The sequence below is a fragment of the Herpailurus yagouaroundi genome, unplaced genomic scaffold (assembly GCF_014898765.1).
Source record: "Herpailurus yagouaroundi ecotype Mexico unplaced genomic scaffold, PumYag 142, whole genome shotgun sequence".
NCBI classification, from domain to species: domain Eukaryota; kingdom Metazoa; phylum Chordata; class Mammalia; order Carnivora; family Felidae; genus Herpailurus; species Herpailurus yagouaroundi.
This window is the reverse complement of record NW_024412397.1, coordinates 50,274,967-50,294,054: the sequence shown is the minus strand read 5'-3', so window position 1 is coordinate 50,294,054 and position 19,088 is coordinate 50,274,967. Positions and strand designations below refer to the sequence as shown.

Below are 19,088 nucleotides of genomic sequence, written 5' to 3'. Positions count from 1 at the left end.
TCTCTCTCTCTCTCTCTCTCTCTCTCTCTCTCTCTCTCTCTCGCTCTCCCTCTCTTCCCCTCCCTTCTTCCCTCTTCCTCCCCCCCTCATCCCTTCCAACCCCTTGGGGGATTCTCTCTCTCTCTCTCTCTCTCTTTCTCTCTGCCCCTTGCTCACTTGCACCCCCCCTTCTAAAAACAAACAGGAATTAATACAAATATTATGAAATGATTACTGAAATATATATTAAGTATGGATATAAAGTATCAAGAATACTTATATCTAAAGATTTAATTAAAATGCATTCCATCTTGAGAGTTATGTCTCTTTAAGATCATTCTCAATGTGTCCTCTCATCTCCTTTTATCCATTTGCATGATTATTTTTAACATGTGGCTAGATAACTGTTAAGTACCTAACTCCATATTAATAACATAAATATATATGCTTCTGGTGAGGATATTCCCAACTGTTGTAACAATAGTGATGGGCAGTCTGCCAAAAAAAAGTATTTGCTGGTTATAGTTTGAAAAAAAACTTCTGGGAAGTCACAGAACTCATGAAGGATCTGCACTGTCTCAGAGAATAGGAAAAAGCTTAGTTTTGCTTAATCTAGAGCTTTCTATGAATAAATTTTGGGGAACATCTTAACCACGAAAAGCAGTTTAGAAAATTTGGTATTAGAGCTTCTCTGTTTATAGTTGAATTAAGCCTGCATTTCTTGACTGAGGGAGCTGTTCACTTTCAAGTTTATTTTGACACTTTAATCTATCCTAAATTCTTTTTTAAAATTGAGATATAATGGACATATAACATTTTTAGTTTCAGTTGTACAACATAATAGTTTGAAATCTGTATATATTATGAAATGATTATCACGATAAGTCTGGTTAAGATCCTTCACCACATGTGGTTACAAATGTTTTTTCCTGTGATAAGAACTTTTAAGATTTACTCACTTAGCAACTTTGAAATACACAATACAGTATTACTAACTATATTACATCCCCATGAATTCTTATCCTTTGGTTCCATATGGTATTTTTATATTGTGTTTCCTTCTAGTTTTTGTTATTTTTTGGTTTCTTAGAATCACCACTAGAGGGTGAGCACAGAGAACAAGAGGATTTTATTGCTATTGCCTGTTGGTACTCTTAACGAGGGGTATATAATGTAGGATGAAGCAAATGACCATATTTTATATTATGTTTTGATTTTTCAAATTACGAATATTTGAACACTTTGTACTTTGGCATTGTGAAGGAGACAAAATGGTATGTTCCCTGCCTTTTAAATAGAAGATGATGATGATAGTACTTACCATAGGCAAGGCCTCCACTAAGTGGTTTACATGCATTATCTCCTTTAATCCTTTCAACAGCTTTTTGAGGCAGGTGTTAATATCTTCTCTTTGTAGATAAAGAATATGAAGCTTATAAAGAGATGAAATTATTTATTCAAGATATAGTGACTAGTGGAGTAGCTAGAAGTTGAGCAAGAATCTGACTTAAGAATCATAGGTCTTACCCACCTTATGTTACTTTTTCTGTATTATGGTCTGTATATGAGGCAAGACTGAAACACATGGACAGAGAATGATTTAACTAAGAATGTATTAATACATCACCCCCCTTCCTGCCTCTTTGCTTAGGGTTGTCATTGACTACACTGTCAATAATTCTCAACTTCAGTTCTCAAAATTCCATTTATTGTACCCAGCTTTCCAATCTATTCCATTCTTCCTATTCCCATTTTTGCTGATCTAATTAAGTACTCACCACTTTTACTTAAACTATTACAATATCTTTCTAATTGTTTTCTCTGATTTCAGTCTTATCTCTGATTGAACTTTTATCTAATTGCCAACTTACCATTCTAAAGACATAATGGCTCCCCTTCCCTGTTCCCAAGTCTTCATTTGTTTCCTATTGTACATAGAATAAAATTTATACACCTTGAACTTTGCCTTCACACTCATTTGTGATGTGTCCTAAGCCTGTCTTTCTAACTTCATCTCCCACAAAATCCCCCTTTCCACCTTGCCCTTCAGCTACATTATGCTATGCCCTTTTTCTAAAATATTTTGTCTACTTTCCTCATTTATTTAAGCGTTTCCCTTAGTGAGAGTGCCCTTATCCTTTGTCTTGATCTTAAGCATCTTTTCCTTCAGAGCTCCTAGATCACATCATTGAAATTATTTTCTATTTGCCCTACACTAACTTGTTCTTTGTTCTTATTTTATTTCACTTTATGTCTATTAGTGTGGCATTTCTGTGTTTCTGTTAAAATTGTGAGCACGCCTGTTCATCTGTGTATCTCCCACAGTGCTTTGACTATGATAGGGAGTTAATAAATGTTAGTCTTAATTGGACAATCATGACAGCACTAGATATCACAAGATGTTAATATGATTAGTTACAGATTCTGTAGAGAAACTGTTAGAGGTCAAACAGAACAATTATTTCAGATTAAAATGGTTGAAAAGAGATTTTATTGAGGATATTTGGGTTATATTAAATCATAAAGTTTTTTTATATATATAACTTATTGTCAAATTGGTTTCCATACAACACCCAGTGCTCATCCCAATAGGTTAAATCATAAAGTTTAAGATAAACTGAAAATTGAAGTGTTTAGGAAATGAGGGACTTTTAAGTATTTTGAATTATTTCACTCTACTGGGGGTAGGGTAGTATATTTAATAGTGCTAATAAGCCTATACAAGAAAGAGAGAGTATCCTACTTAACATTTCTTCAGTTCTTGTATAAATTTTGAGAGTTCCGCTGAAAATTTGTACAGTGACTCTTCCAACCAAATGATTGGTGTCAGGTGACATTTAATAAAAGGGAAAAAAGCCATTGTTATTCTGCAGTAAAGTGATGCTTTAGTTAAAACTACGTGACTTTTTAAATTCTTATTTCTTCAAGATATTTCATGCAGTTGTGACTCTAGATTGCCAGATAAAGAGTATGATTCCTTTTTTTTTTTAAGGAGGGGTCGCAGAGAGTGGGAGATGGAGAGAGAGAATCTTAAGCAGGCTGCATGCCTAACACAGAACCCCACATGGGGCTCCATCTCAGGACTGTGAAATTGTGACCTAAGCTGAAATTAAGAGTCAGACATTTAACTGACGGAGCCACCCACGCGCCCCCCCCAGAGAGTGTGATTTTAATTGGACACTGAAGAGTATCAGAAGATGACACAACTTATGTATCAGTTGAAATTGCAAATTGGAATTGAAATTGCAAAAACAACTGAGGTTGTTTTGAGGCTTTTCATATCAAATTTTTTATTCTTAAAATTTGCTTTTCTTCCTTGCACTGGTCAGTGATATCAGAAGACAGATGAGCCATTTCTGGTGTACTTAGAATTTTTATCTAAAGTCTTTGGCCTTGAGGTGCCTGGGTGTTTCAGTCAGTTAAGCATCTGACTTTGGCTTAGGCCATGATCTCACAATTTGTGAGTTTGAGCCCCGCATCAGGCTCTATGCTGACAGCTCAGAGCCTGGAGCCTGCTTCAGATTCTGTGTCTCCCTCTTTCTGTCTCAAAACAAACATTAAAAAAGAAATCTTAAAAGTCTTTGGCCTTTACATTTATTTGAGGAAACCAGATTATAGTAAATTATTATTTCCAGAACCTGATGAAATTAGCATTTTTGAATAAAATATTAAATGTGATTAGCATGTGTCAACATTTCCCCCTTGTGTTTTATAATTTATATATCTTGATGAATCTCTTACTTTGAATTATAACATTTTTTTCTTTGTGATATTTGTTTTATATTATAGTTACACTTCTTCGTATACTTGGCTTAATTGTTGGATTTCATGTATAGTCAATTTTAATTGCAACAGATGGTACTTTAGTTAGTATAATTCTTAGCTAATTCTGAGGTTTTTCTTTTACTAGTATATATTAGTTCTACAGTAAAATATTTACATCATTGTGAATATAGCCTAATACCAGCACAAATAATTATTTCAATTTATTATGGTTAATAATATGGAAAAGTTTTCAAAATTTATATGTGCGTGTATATACATGTGGGATTTAAGTAGCATTCTATTCCTTAGCTTTGCCTTTAGTAAGCAGTAATAATTTTTCAGCAATTAGCTAATAATATAGTAGAGTTAATTATTGGTAGTGCTTTTTAAAAAGAAAGTGTGATATTCCTGGTTATCAAAAATATGTCTAGATGTCATATATTTTGGAGAATACAAAATCTGGATTTCAAAGTTTCAGATCAATGTAGATTCTAGATTTCAAAGCTAATCTTGATGTTTCCTCATGATGTAACAGTAACTGAAATAAAGACATTAAGAGAGAGTTATAAAGCCATTTCTTTTCTTTCAGAATTGTGGGAGACCATATAAGTTTTTACTCTGAGACACTGAATATTATAGTATCATGGTTTATAAAATTTGGAGCAGTGTAGAATAGCAGTTCCAATGTGTCTTAATATAGTATTTTTTTAATTTCAGGAATCTTAACTAAAAACAATGCTGCGTTTTTATTTTTGATTATTATAGAGATAGTTTCCATAGAGTTTAACCATATTATCTTTTCTTATATACAGGCGAAATTTCAGATTGAAATGAAGAGCAGAAATCATTTCTGTTGTTGAAAATGAAAACTAAATTTCTTTGAATTAGTATTAATCAGCACGTTACTTAGGTACTTTCTGTGAAGGTGTTGCATTTTTAGCTTCCTTTAAGTTTTTAGAGCTCCTTCTCAGGCATGAGAATAAATTAGCAATATTCTCTGCAGAGCTGGCCAAAAACCAGCCAAGTGTTTTGGAGATACTGATACCAGATTGATATTTTGGAGGCACTGTTAATAGTATTATGAAGTTACCTTACATAGTGTTATTTACACATTTTTCTTTAATATAAATTGAGTGTGAGAAATAACAGTAAAATATAAATGGACCATGTGATGTAATAATCTTGTGTTTTCAGGTTAGTGCTAAGATAATTTCACAGGCATTTCTTACTGCTTATTCTAACAAAGGCACATACTAAAGCTTACTGAATATGTGAACAACTCGTAATTTTCCCTCTAGAATATTATGATGCCTTCATTTAACTTTTTAAATTCTGAAATCAGGTGTGATGAATGATATTGTGTTGAATATATAAAGATTTGATAATCCAATCCATATCTTTGTGTTGAATATTTTTCTTTTTTAATAAAATTTGAATATTCTGGGTGCTATGTAAAATATAGCTGAGAGTATTATTAAATGAGACTATACTTATAGTGTGTCCATTTTCTCTTATATGTGCTATGCATCCAGTCTCAAACACTGTGTGCCTTGTAATACATAAATATATTTAATGGACTAATTGAAATGTGATTGATATGAGCAGGAAGGCCTAATAACTTGAATGAAGTGATAAAACTTATATTTATATATATATTTACAGACACACACACACACACACACTTTGCCTCCATTCTTTTAAGGGATGGTCTTCACTTTGAAATAGAGGAGTAGTCTCTTGAGGATTGTGTGAACATGTAGAGTTTTAAACTACTACTTGGACATCGGTAACCCTTGATTAACTCCTGAAATGTTTGTTTCCATGTATTAAGGAACATGACATTATCTATGGTTGTATTGTGGTCAGTAAGAAAAACAAAGAGATGTTGGATAACTTGTCATTTTTCTCTTCATTTTCTCTCCACTGAGAGAGGGAGGCTTGTATGTGTATTTTTTTGTGAAGGACAAAGAAGAAGAGTGAGGAGAGTCATAAGATGTTATTATTAGAAGAGATCCTCATTTTACAACTAAGGAAACCAGTATGTAGAGTTGGAATATCTACACAGTAAAAAGACATGATACTTGGCATTTTCTTTCTTTTCTGAGGGTTAAAAACTTCTGTTTTGGGGTTGGAAGAGCTAGATACTGTTTCAGTCTCTGCACAAGATATTCTGCAGTATCATCTCCTTTTTCACCTAACTGAACAATATTCAGGTAAATAGCAGTAAAATTAAATGCTAATCCTATGGAAGATAGTGACCCAAGATTTCTAGAGTATTATTATATTTAATGTTATATTTTTCTTTAATTTAGAATATGTGCATGTCCATGAGAACCACACTGTAGTAGTGTCCCATTATAGTTTCAGTTAGGTTTTGAGTGACCTTCCCAATTCTTTTCTTCCTTTGAAGGAAGTTTCATTTCTTTTATCATGAAGCATAGGCTACATTTCATTACCGTTTCTTTTCTGAAGGATAAGAAATTTGACACCAAGAGAGGATAAATAAATAAAATTATTTTATTTGCAATCCTTAAGTTGTCCACACATTTTTCATGAAACATTTTATAAACATTGTTAACCACTATGGTTCTTCCAAGGTGAATTAACAGTAACAAATTATTTGATTGAAACCACAATCCAAATAATGTAAATAAGCTGAAATTCATTTACATGTGATTGATATTTATCAGTGAAACGTTGGCTGTCCTGTAGTAATCAATGCATAGCTACAGCTGGTTGAAGGGGACCAAATCCATTGAAGAGGCGATTTGGTTCCATTTTACCAGCTCTAGCAAAGCATTGCAGTGTTGCTAGTTTGGGATACAAAACAGCATAGCTGTTTTTTATTTGTATAATTATGGTTATGGACGTTCTACAAATGTTAGAGATTCTCCTATCAGTAGTAGTTTAGTCATTACATGTAAACTTTTCTATTTTGAAGGCACTTTTCCTACTTCCTACTCGAATGGAACAGAAGTCTTTGCCCTTTCATGTTTTGTTGATGTATTAAGGGATTATCAGTGTACACCTTTGTGTAATTCTTAAGTGTGGACAATAACCTGTTTTTAAAACCAACAGCATTTAAAGGAACAAATAGACCTTGATGTATTTCAGAGTACTATTTTCTGTTTGTAGGCACTGAACCAAGTGAATAAGCTAATAGGGAAGAGCACTAAAGTCATACCTTTCTACTGTGGCTCCTTCAGTATTATACTTGAGGACTAATAGCAAGTTGCTGACAGGGAAGGGATGGAGGAATATGAGTGGCCTTAAGAAAGTACCTCTGCCCTTTGGTTTATAAATAGATCACATGTGTATTCACTGTATTGCTTGGACTTGTGTTGAAAGGCACTACCATGCATGCCAGCTTTTTTCTTTGTTTTTGCTTATGTAGTGTTACCAATCCTAGGTTAGTAATGCAACCCTTTTCAAGTCTGTTTCCCCTGCGGAAATCTCTATCATTTTGCCTACAGATTGCCTAGTTACTTCCATTATCAGCTTAATAATACATTGACTTTTGGTGTACAGCTATAATCAGTGAACTTGAATATTAAAATCAGGTAAGTAATACTTTAAAAGTCAGTAGAGCAGATTTTTGCTATAATGTGATTTCAGTGTTGCATTTCAGAATCAGGGAGGGGATATCCTCTGAAATATACTTGCAAAAATAAAAGTTTGAGAAATTATAGTTGGCCTATAAAGTAATGAATTAAGTACTTTCAGTGAAATGCAGAGTAAAGAAACAGTTAATGTTTTGAACTAAACTGGGAGAAGGTCAACACTAATTCAGGCAATATTTAAACGATTCTCATATTACGTATATTGTGCATCTGTTGGTTGTTAAGTATCATGCTGCTGGTGAAATTAATGTAACTACGACTCTTTCCATTTATTCTAATAGAAATGAAACAGGTGTTAAATTGCGTAGACTTAAGTGCTGAAGATAGCAATAAAACTGACTTCTATTTTTACTGGTTATATGGGAGCTGGTTAGCAGATCCAGTTGCTCAAGTGTGCTTTTGGATGGCAGTGCAGTTTCATATACTGGCCATATCGGGGCAAGGAGAGGCCATGGCATTTGATAATGTCAGCATCTGTTATCCCTGTCAGAGAGACAGTTGAAATGTTTGAGTTACACCAGTGTCAGCAGATGCCCAGAGTCTACTATGTACTCAGTTAAAAATGAACAGCTGATCTAAGTGATGGATGTGACATTTTAGAGTGATTGAAAATACTCTTAGATATGTTAAGTTAAACTTGTAAGCACTAGAATCAGTATATAATCATACTTTTTAAAGTGAATAACAGGTGCTGTCATTTTTTTCCTAAGGATTATGTACTCTTAATATTATAGCAATGAGAGTCTTCGTCACTGGGCTGTTTCAAAATAATTATTAAAAACTTGTATACCTATAGAATAATGAATATTATCGTTCATTATAAAGCATGAGTATAGTAATACCCTTTGAATAGTTTTATAGAGGAACCTGTATTTTTGACATACATATTTTCAGTAGTTAACTGTAGTTAACTGTAGTTAAAACCTCATAGCCATTTCTGTTCAACTTGTGACATGTATAAATTTTAAACATCATTTTGCTTTTCATATATGTCTGAAATTATAACTTTTAGTAAGAAATGATTAGAATACATGAATATAAATATTAGGTTTTTTTTCTAAGTCTATCATAGTAGCTTGAAACAGGTACTGCTTATAAAGTATTGCCAGCAGCTTTATGATTTTTATTAATAGTGGTATAAAATAAATTTTGTGTAAAATACGAAAAAAGTGTTTTGATATCTCCAACATAGTATAAATAGTGGGCCTATCATGTTGGTAAAAATTGAATTGCGGTTGCATAGTACCAGTAAAAGATGATTATTCTGTGTAAATTGATTTCTTAACTATAGTGTTTTCATTTGCTTTGGAGAAAGCAAGTTCAAGGATAGTATAGATAATAAATTAATTTCTTTTAAATATTTGGCAATCTATTACCAATTTGCCCTGTTAACTTACAACTGTGGCCCAGGATATGTCATTTTTCCTGCATAAATTTTATATTTTAATTTATTCTAAGTAATAATTGAGCATTTAAAGTGAAGACTGGGTTAAGGACCTGATTAACTTGGTGATTAACACCACCACTTTTTTTTTTTTTTGAGAGTAGAATGTGTTACTTAAAAGATAGTCTTTTAGAATTATGACTGTGTAGTTTTCAAAAAAGAAAGCCTAAAATAACAAAACTTGCTTCAGAAATTCCTCTAATATTAGCAGACTATAAATTAATCAAAATATGAAGAGCAGTTGTTGAAATGTAATGGAGTTAAGCTTTTGTCATATCTTATTTTTCTTAACAAATCAGTTGATCCTACTAATGTGATATGATATACTTCAGTTAAGGTCGAATTGTGGAGACAGAAACTGGGTCATGTGTATGTATCCCTCATTCATTTTGCTAGTAATACTGGTTTCTTTTCTGTATTCAAATTTTAATCATGTGCATACTTAATTTAAAAATGTAAAAGGTAGTATATTTTAAACTTAAAAGATTTAAAAGGAGTTTTATGATAATTTAAATCTCCTTCAAACTCTTTTTTCTTCACAAAATAGAAATCTTAGCAGCATTTTGTTTCCATCTAAAAAAAGTAGTTACATTTTTATGGTGTTAGTATTGTCAAAGGTCATCTCTTTGATACTAGGTTAATTTACCGTATGAAGGTCATTCACATAGAAAGAAGCAAAGGCTTCTTTTAGCTGCAGTTTAGTTCCCTCTTGCAGTTTATTGCCTACCAAAAATACATACTTCTTTACATTCCATAGCATTGTATGTTCATATGGGTACATAAAGAAGTATGTACTCTGAGTAGGTTTCACTAAGTTGTTAGCTGTAAAAACATGAAATGTTTTATTTTCCCATTTGTTAGTAAAACATTGAGCTTACTGATACAGAGCAATAATAGATCATTTGCAGAGACTATCAAAGACTAAACTATAACAGATTTACCTGAATCATAACATTAGTGCCTTTTATGGTTCCTTGTTCTTGGTAGACATAGACAGTCTAAACACTAACCAGTTATCTGTTGAACTTTGTCCTGGTCTGGTTGTTTTTGCCAGAGATTCATAGAATCAGTGGAGTTTTTACAGAGTATACTTCAGAAATTGGGAAGATCAGCCTAATGTTTCTTCATAGTCTTCAGAGAGAATTTCTTCTTATTTTGTAGTTTGCTTCTAGATCCTACAAGTAGATAGTAATGAATTCAGTGCAAATTCTTTTACAAACTGGATATTACAAACTAGATACTATTGAAACTTAACCAGTTAACCAATTAGTACTTCTTCTGATTGACTCTAAAGTTGAAAGAATAGGGAGAAAACTAGAACTTTTTAGAGTGTGAATGAACTGAATTTTTAAAGGTGATGAATTTTTTGTTAGTTTTTTTTAAAGGTCACAGATAAGAATTCTTGATTATTTGAAAACTTCTTTGTCATTCCTTTATTAGTTACTTCCCTGAATTTTGCGTTTTGGTGCTTTGAGTTGAATACCCATTCGAATAGATGTATAAATATCTAATTTTGATGAGTTTGGTTCTTTGGATTCTTCAATTTTTTTTAATATAAAGGAAAACTACCAGAACAGTCAACTTTTCTAAAGTCTCACTTTTAAAAGAACTGAAAGGTTCTTAGTGCTTAGCCTGTGAGCACTTGGGTTTGAGCTTCGTCATTTAGCTTAAAAAGACATTATGGTTGGTAAGTTGCTTTTAATTATTGTGGTATTAAAAGGTTAATTTAAAAGAACACCATAAGAAATGTTCATATTTGGGGAATGCAGGGAAAACAGAATTTCTGCAGCCTGTGATAAAGAGCAAGTGCAGCTCCTGGAGAGCACGTCAGAGCACAGCAGTAAATGGCCCTGCTCCGTAGCAGTTTCAGCAACGCAGCAGTAGAATTTACCATGCACGGTCTGATTTATTTTTGTGACCAACCCAAAGTGAGCATTAAAAACTATTTTGTGATCTACCAAGTCTCTTGGTTCACTAAACCTTGAAATAGTTAGTAGTTTTTAAAGGGTAGCCTACTTTGCAAGCAGGATTTACTAAGGATGCAAAATCATCGTTTAATCTGAAACAAGAAAGACTCAATCTTTAGTAATGTAGGTGATAGTAATGGATTTGTACATTTTTGAGATCAAGAATTATCTGTCAAGATATTTGAACAACATTTCTTTTTATACTACATAAACTATCTACTTGAACTGTGAAGTTAGGCAATGCCCAGATAGAATTTAACAATAGAAACATGTATTGAGCCAATAATAGGTAAGCATGCAGAAAGTCATAAGCATCCTTAAAAGTGCAGACCTCATCATGCTCTGTTACCTGGTAAGCTTAGTGCCATGCAGCATTTGCAGGAGGAAGAGAGATGGTGACCTAAAGAGTCACATCAGCAGCAGCCATTTCATCTTGATTGTTCCTTCACTCTGTTCGCTGATTCAGCACTTCTTTTCATGAGCCGAGAGAAGTAAGGGGGCTGTATCAGTGAATGCAGAACCTCACCTTTTAAGATACATTTGAAAAACAAATGAACGAACAAACAAAAAAATAAGCTTTTTCCTCTCCCTTGCCTTTACCTTAAAAAAAAAAACAACAAAACTGCAATAAAATTGAATCACAGTTGGCCATTTGATTTGCAATGTCATATTACCAGTATTGCACAGATAGGAGTACCTTGTATCTGCTGTACAGAAAGTTAAGCAACCAAGGAAGGTTGCTGTAACGGCCAAGAAAATGAACCTCGCTTATTTTTCAGATGAAATGCTTCAGAAGAGGGGAGAAAGTTGCAGAAGAAGTTAATTTTATAATCTAAAAAAGACAAAAAACCAAAACCAAAACACACCTCACTCCCCCCAAGTAACTAAACATTCACCCTATTTTCCTTTGCCCACCAGAATACATTAGGTTCTTCTGACTTCGCAGGAAATATTCTGTATCTTTCTTGCTGTGAAGTTTTTTGTTTGTTTGTTTGTTTTTTGTTTTTGTTTTTGTATTTTTTTGGTTTTTAGTTTCCAAGATTAATTGGTAGATCTGTATTGAAGCCACCTTGTCATATCCAGAGGTCAAGTCTGCAAGCAAGGTCAGGATTTCCACATGGTCACTACAGAGGTTAATTTATATTCTTCCCTCAGTGGCCACGGGCTAAACTGTTACAGCTTTATAGGCAGCTAAGCATTTGAAACATGCACTCCCAGGCAAACAGGCTCTCTTGTGCCTCTCTCTTCCCTGACCATATTTAGTCAACCATAGCAAAAAATAGTCTCTCAGCTGTCGATTGTCGATCCAAAAGCTGAGGAAGCCTCTATCTTGCTTTCTGCCTATTGATTGTTCATCCTGCGGTCCAAACACTGCTTTGCCATTTGTTCTGCCCTTTTTTTTTTTTTTTTAAGCACTGCCAAATAAAGCGGTCTCTCATGTTTCTACTTACATTTCCCAGATTTTCACTGAGCTTGCGCTGAGTCTAGGAAAGCCTGATGCGGCTGTCACTATACTTAGAAGCACTGAAGAGAAAAAAGGAAAGAGGAAAAATATTACTCTGGCTAGTTGCAAGACAGTCTTTAGACAGATCTGGAACAAGTAAAATCCCTCTGCTGCCAAAATATATTTCATAACCTAATTTTTTGTTGGTAAAAAATATTGTGGAAGATGATATTTTACATAACTAAAGGCCTAAAGAGATTTTGCAGGGTTATCTTTAGAGCTAGTTGTTGCTACACATGCTTTTTACATTTAATGAATAATATTTGAATGGAAAATATGTAGAAATGGTAAGTAGAACTTACATATTAAAGGTGGAGAGAGATTATTAAGGAAGAAAAGAGTAGTGTGTAAAAGAAATCTTGGAAAAATGCTACTTAAAACTTTTAATTCAGTGTCAATTTTAGTTAATTTTTTGTAGTGCTTAGATGAGAAATGGTCTGGAATGTTTTTGAGTTATTGTGTACTTTTATATTGAAATTATATTTACCTATAGAACTATTAAAATGCATTTTATTAATTCTATCTCATTTTCAAATGTGAAGTGGTTTTTCCCCCCTCCTGTCGACGTTGCCATTCCTCTAAAATTTCCTGAAATAACATTTAGGCATGATCATTTCTACATATCAGAGATAATAAAATAGTCATTAACCTAATCTGTAATATTGCTGCACAGTGTATGCTTCAAAGGAAAAGTACTTTTGCTCTAAATCTTAATGGCATATTCACAATAAATTATAATGTTGAAATTTATTTTTTTAACCAAGGAGGGAAAAAATATTATACATCAAATCTAATGAACTTGTAGAGATATAATTTAAGATTTTACAAACCTAAAAATGCCCAAGAGAAGCCTTGTTCTTCCCTAAACAAAACCTATATCTTATTCCTAATTCAAATAATATTCTGTTAAGTATTTATTCAGTTAAGAATCAAGAAAAACTATTACCAGTTCTTCAACGTTTATTTATTTTTGGGACAGAGAGAGACAGAGCATGAACGGGGGAGGGGCAGAGAGAGAGGGAGACACAGAATCGGAAACAGGCTCCAGGCTCTGAGCCATCAGCCCAGAGCCCGACGCGGGGCTCGAACTCACGGACCGCGAGATCGTGACCTGGCTGAAGTCGGACGCTTAACCGACTGCGCCACCCAGGCGCCCCTATTACCAGTTCTTTAAGCTCGTCCTCCTACAAGGAAATTTTGTTCTTGACATTCTTTTTGTCTTTAGCATTTAACCTTAGCAGGTGAATTATTTTGGATGGCTATTTTATTTTTATTTTTTTTTTTTAAAAATTTTTTTTCAACGTTTTATTTATTTTTGGGACAGAGAGAGACAGAGCATGAACGGGCGAGGGGCAGAGAGAGAGGGTGACACAGAATCGGAAACAGGCTCCAGGCTCTGAGCCATCAGCCCAGAGCCTGACGCGGGGCTCGAACTCACGGAGTGCGAGATCGTGACCTGGCTGAAGTCGGACGCTTAACCGACTGCGCCACCCAGGCGCCCCTGGATGGCTATTTTAAAATAGTGACATTTTTTTCCCACTTCCCCTCCCCCATGGTATTCTGTTAAAAGTTACAGAGAGGGAAGGAGGCAAACCATAAGAGACTCTTAAAAACTGAGAATAAACGGAGGGCTGATGGGGGGTGGGAGGGAGGGGAAAGTGGGTGATGGGCATGGAGGAGGGCACCTGTTGGGATGAGCACTGGGTGTTGTATGGAAACCAATTTGACAATAAATTTCATATTAAAAAAAATAAAAATAAAATAGTGACATTAAGAATGCTTCTGTAGACATTTGGTAATTTTAAAGAGTCAGTTTTTGTAGATATTGGAATACTTTTATACATCTTGAGAGAAGATGATATACATGTCTCAGTTTAAGATAGGTTGATTTTCAGGTTTCTAAATTGCCTCATTTTTTTCTAACCATTTTGTAGCAGTGAAAGCTTTTTTTTTTTTTTTAAGCAAACACCTGTCGTGCTGGGAACTCTTCTAACCCCTTTCAAATTTTCATAACAACTTCTTTGAGACAGGATTTGTGATTTTTCTCACACTTTATACATGAGGAAACTGAGGCATAGAAGTTAAGTAACCTACTTAAGTCATCATCCATTCAGCTTGCTAGTGCCAGAATTTGAACCCAGATAGTTTGGCTTCAAACTTTGAGCTCTTTACCACCATGCCATGCTGTTGCTCTGATTTGTAAACATGAAATAATTCCTAATGAATTACCACTTTTGGGGACTTGAGAGTATACCCAAAATTTAATAGGCTACTAATATCCTTGTCTCTGTTATATTCAGAAAATGATTATTCATTTGATTGTTTCTTCCGTTCCATTCAACAAAACTTTGAGCTCCTTACATTAGGCATACAAAGGAGATAAAAAGCTAAGTAAAATGGGTTTCCCTGGCTTAAAACATAGAAGGAGAAATAACTGGTCATTTAAGAGATAATTTTGGTTGTGTTTAATGATTGAGTACTTAGCTATACAACTCTTATGCAGCCTGCATTGTTACATATCTCTTTCTCATTTTGAGCTAAATTTTACTACAGTACCAAATTCCTGCTTAATGAAATTAAGTTAAATTAATGAAGCTTTTAATTGTGGCATACATAAAATAAGAGTTTGTGGGGAAAAAATAAAAGCCCACCCCCCCCAAAATAATTGAAAACATCTAAGTAATGTCTATTCACTGTAGTTCTTTCCTCTACTTACAGCTAGATAAAAGAAAATAAAAACCAGCGATATTAATTTTTTAAAGTGATTCCCATGGGTAGCATTTTGGTATATATCCTCCTAGGTTTCTTGTCTGCATCCATTCAGATAGGGATGGGTAATGAACAAAAATATGTTTAGAATGTCACGTACTAATCTGCTTTTAGTTCGCCCTGAAGAACTTCTGCTGGGGATCAATCAACTTTTTTAGTAGGTTCCTTTTATGAATTCTGGACCAACTGGTTTTATTATTTGAGGAGTTGTTCATTAACTTAGCATTTATTGAACACCTAGTATGTGCTATAGTGCTATTCTAATGTCTTTTTACATTAAATAATATTAACATGTAAAGCCTCCATAGGTTAGCTACTTTTGTTTGTTTGGAAAAATGTTCGCCTATCTCTGAAGAAAGATTGTAAGGCATGGCAGGCCCTAAAAATGGACCCAGTGCCATTTGACTGCTACATACCAATGTGGACAGCTGCCTGTCCCCTCTACTTCTTAGAACTCATTTGTTCATCATTCAGCAAACGTTTGAGTATTACCATGTGCCAGGGATTATGCTAGGCACCACTATTAGTTGTTCCGGAACTTAATGCTTCTTTGGCACTATTCACAAATGCCTGCTTAACTGGTCGTAAGATCTTATCTTTAAACCATCCATGTCCTTAACCTCTTGGAAAACAACCAGATTGAGAAGTAAAGAAGAGTGTTTGGGCATCAGGAAAAATACCTCCAAATCTCATATACTGTGCTCCACAGGTGAGAGTCTGTTGACTCGATAAAATTATTTTTTTAAGTTTGTTTATTTATCTGCGGGCGGTGGCAGAGAGAGAAGGAGAGAGAGAATCAGCACGGAGCCTGACATGGGGCTCGAACTCCCCAACCATGAGATCATGACCTGAGCCGAAACCAAGAGCCTGGATGCTTAACTGACTGAACCACCCAGGTGCCCCAATAAAATTACTGATGGATTGAACTGGTAACACCCTTATCTCTGCCGCTCTGTGGACCTCAGTGATTGTAGTGTAAGTCTCCTCTTCATTAACTACAGTGCTGCAGGGGACACCTGCAGTGGCCTTCCTGGCTGTATTGTAGGCTCCTCAGATTGTCCACCCCACTTAAGTGGGACTAATTAACAGAGAATGGGTTTGTTCTGAAGTAAAAACTGTTCTCTGAATCTAAATTTTGCATTTTAATACTAGGATTTGATTTACTTTGTAGAATGTGATCTAGAAGGGACTGGAATCTTTTTTTGGCACTTTTAACTTCTTTTGTTCTCACAGTTCAGTTATACATTTTGTACTGAGAGGAAAAAGCAAAAAGACACAAGGGAGTGAGGGAGGAGAGAGAGGCAGTGGGCTTTCAAGAATACGTATCTCTTTCTGTTTGAGTACCATGCTACTCTTCTGAGCCATTGGCTCTTATTTCTTAGAGACTTCAGCTTTCTCCGGTTCTTTCATTGAGTAAATGCAAGCCTGGGAGAACAAGTTAGTGATGGTTCCATCTCAGTGGATAGCTTATGCCCAGAGAAGGAACTGCTCCTCTTTCCCCTTCTCTCCTTTGAGTTATTGGCAGTATAATATGCGAAGGTACTTCTGAAACAGGAATATAAGTCAGTGGGAAACATGGTGTCATAAGAACCATCTTCTCAAGAAGATCTAGTCAATAACGTGACGAAAAAAAAATAAACCCTATTAGGGGCACCTGGGTAGCTCAGTTAGTTAAGCCTCTGACTTTGGCTCAGGTCATGATCTCACAGTTTGTGAGTTTGAGCCCACTTCGGGCTCTGTGCTGACAGTTCAAAGCCTGGAGCCTGCTTGGAATTCTGTGTCTCCCTCTCTCTCTGCCCCTCCCTTGCTTGCACTCTGTCTCTCTCTTAAAAATAAACATTAAAAACAAACAAACCAAAAAAAATTTGATGAGATTAGCATAAACCACACCTTGGAATGCAAAACTTACTGTCGTATTTATATATATTGACTATAAGAACTAAGGTAGAAAATACAAAACATTTTAATATAGTAAGCCTAAATATTATTTTAGTGTTTTGACTTTTTAAAATCAAACTAATGTATATGTGTAGTTAAGTCAAATACTACTACAAAGCTTATAATGAAAGGGAACTGTGTTCTGCTTTATCCTTCTTCATCCCTTTGTCTGTGCCCCACCCAATAACTTCCAGCTTATCCTGCAGTTTTCTTTTTTTTTCTTTTTTTCTTTTTTTTAATGTTTAATTTTGAGAGAGACAGAGCGTGAATGGGGGAGGGGTAGAGAGAGGGAGATACAGAATCGGAAGCAGGCTCCAGGCTCTGAGCTGCCAGCACAGAGTCCGACGCCGGACTCGAACCCACAAACCATGAGATCATGACCTGAGCCGAAGTCGGACGCTCAACCAGCTGAGCCACCCAGGTGCCCCTATCCTGCAGTTTTCTTAAATTATCAATTGTAGACATTGTCTGCTGATTTCATGTCATAGAAAAAGAAGATTTAAAACTCTTGACATTGTCTATTATCCCCATGTCTCTCAACATAGTCCTATCACAACTTTTGTTTAAATCAGTAAGTGTTTACATTATCTTATGATTACGTATTGTTTTTAATAAAAATTTTTCCCCCCAAGTTATACTTGTATCTTCTTAACTCTCTAAAAGAATCCTAAAACCTTTTAAATTCTGTTTCTCACATGGTCACATGTGTAGCATACTAGATGTTTGGCATTAGCATCATGATTATGCCAGATCTAAACATTCAGTAGTATAATGTGGTACCAGTACTTTTCCCAGTTAAGAATCTGAGTCAAAGTTACATAATATCTGTTTTTTTTTTAAGAGTTTGTTTTTAAGTAATTTCTATACCCAATGTGGGGCTCGAATTTACGACCCTGAGATCAAGAGTCACATACTTTACCAATTGAGCCAGCCAGGTGCCCCAGTATGTAGTATCTTATTTTATTTTATTTTTTTCTGGTTTATTTTATTTATTTATTTATTTATTTATTTATTTATTTATTTCAGTATATAAAATTTATTGTCAAATTGGTTTCCATACAACACCCAGTGCTCATCCCAAAAGGTGCCCTCCTCAATACCCATCACCCACCCTCCCCTCCCTCCCACCCCCCATCAACCCTCAGTTTGTTCTCAGTTTTTAAGAGTCCCTTATGCTTTGGCTCTCTCCCACTCTAACCTCTTTTTTTTTTTTTTTCCCTTCCCCTCCCCCATGGGTTTCTGCCAAGTTTCTCAGGATCCACATAAGAGTGAAAACATATGGTATCTGTCTTTCTCTGTATGGCTTATTTCACTTAGCATAACACTCTCCAGTTCCATCCATGTTGCTGCAAAGGGCCATATTTCATTCTTTCTCATTGCCACGTAATACTCCATTGTGTATATAAACCACAATTTCTTTATCCATTCATTACTTGATGGACATTTAGGCTCTTTCCATAATTTGGCTATTGTTGAAAGTTGTAGTATCTTATTTTAATCCACCAAATCAGGAAGGTTGGATTGATTATTTATTTATTTATTTATTTATGTTTATTTATTTATTTAGAGAAAGTACAAGCAGGGGAGGGGCAGAGAGAGAGGGAAGCAGAATCCCAAGAAGGCTCTGAGCTGTCTGCACAAAGCCCCGATGCAGGGCTCGTATTCATGAATTGTGGGATCATGACTTGAACCGAAATCAAGAGTTGGATGCTTAACCAACTGAGCCACCCAGGCACCCCCGTAATCCTTACAGTTACTGTAAACAAATGACAGCAGGACACCTTAGCTTTGTATGAGGTTTGTGAGTGGGATTTAGGGGTTTGTAGACTCTCTCAAAATTGTAGGTAGATAGATATATATATGTGCATTTCTCTGGAAGGAAGTCCATAGTTTTCCATAGATTTCCAAAGAATTCTGTCGCCCCTTAGCAATGATACAACTTCAGTAACAACCACTGAAAGCTGTCTTTAAGCTATGATTCTCAATGTACTTTGGGTTATAAACCTGTTTTAAAATCTGATAAGAGCTATAAACTTCCAAATTTAAATACAATTTTAGAAGATCTTGGATCCTCCAGAGCCTGTCAGCCTGTCCTGAGATTT

General features: G+C 34.9%; 1 protein-coding gene and 1 long non-coding RNA gene across 4 annotated transcripts in view; one reads left to right on the top strand and one right to left on the bottom strand.

Moving 5' to 3' along the window:
• Positions 1-19,088, top strand: part of MIB1 (MIB E3 ubiquitin protein ligase 1) — a 130,803-nt gene that overhangs the window by 75,086 nt on the left and 36,629 nt on the right. The gene's annotated exons all lie outside the window — the stretch shown is intronic.
• Positions 6,239-11,969, bottom strand: LOC121033104 (uncharacterized). 3 transcript variants are annotated; one of them, XR_005791703.1, is made up of 4 exons: positions 11,845-11,969; positions 11,125-11,301; positions 9,750-9,983; positions 6,239-7,847 (listed from the first exon to the last, which is right to left on the bottom strand). It is a non-coding gene; the product is annotated as an uncharacterized LOC121033104 (long non-coding RNA). The 3 variants fall into 3 exon arrangements; XR_005791705.1 differs by having other exon boundaries at positions 11,672-11,961; XR_005791704.1 differs by having other exon boundaries at positions 11,691-11,960.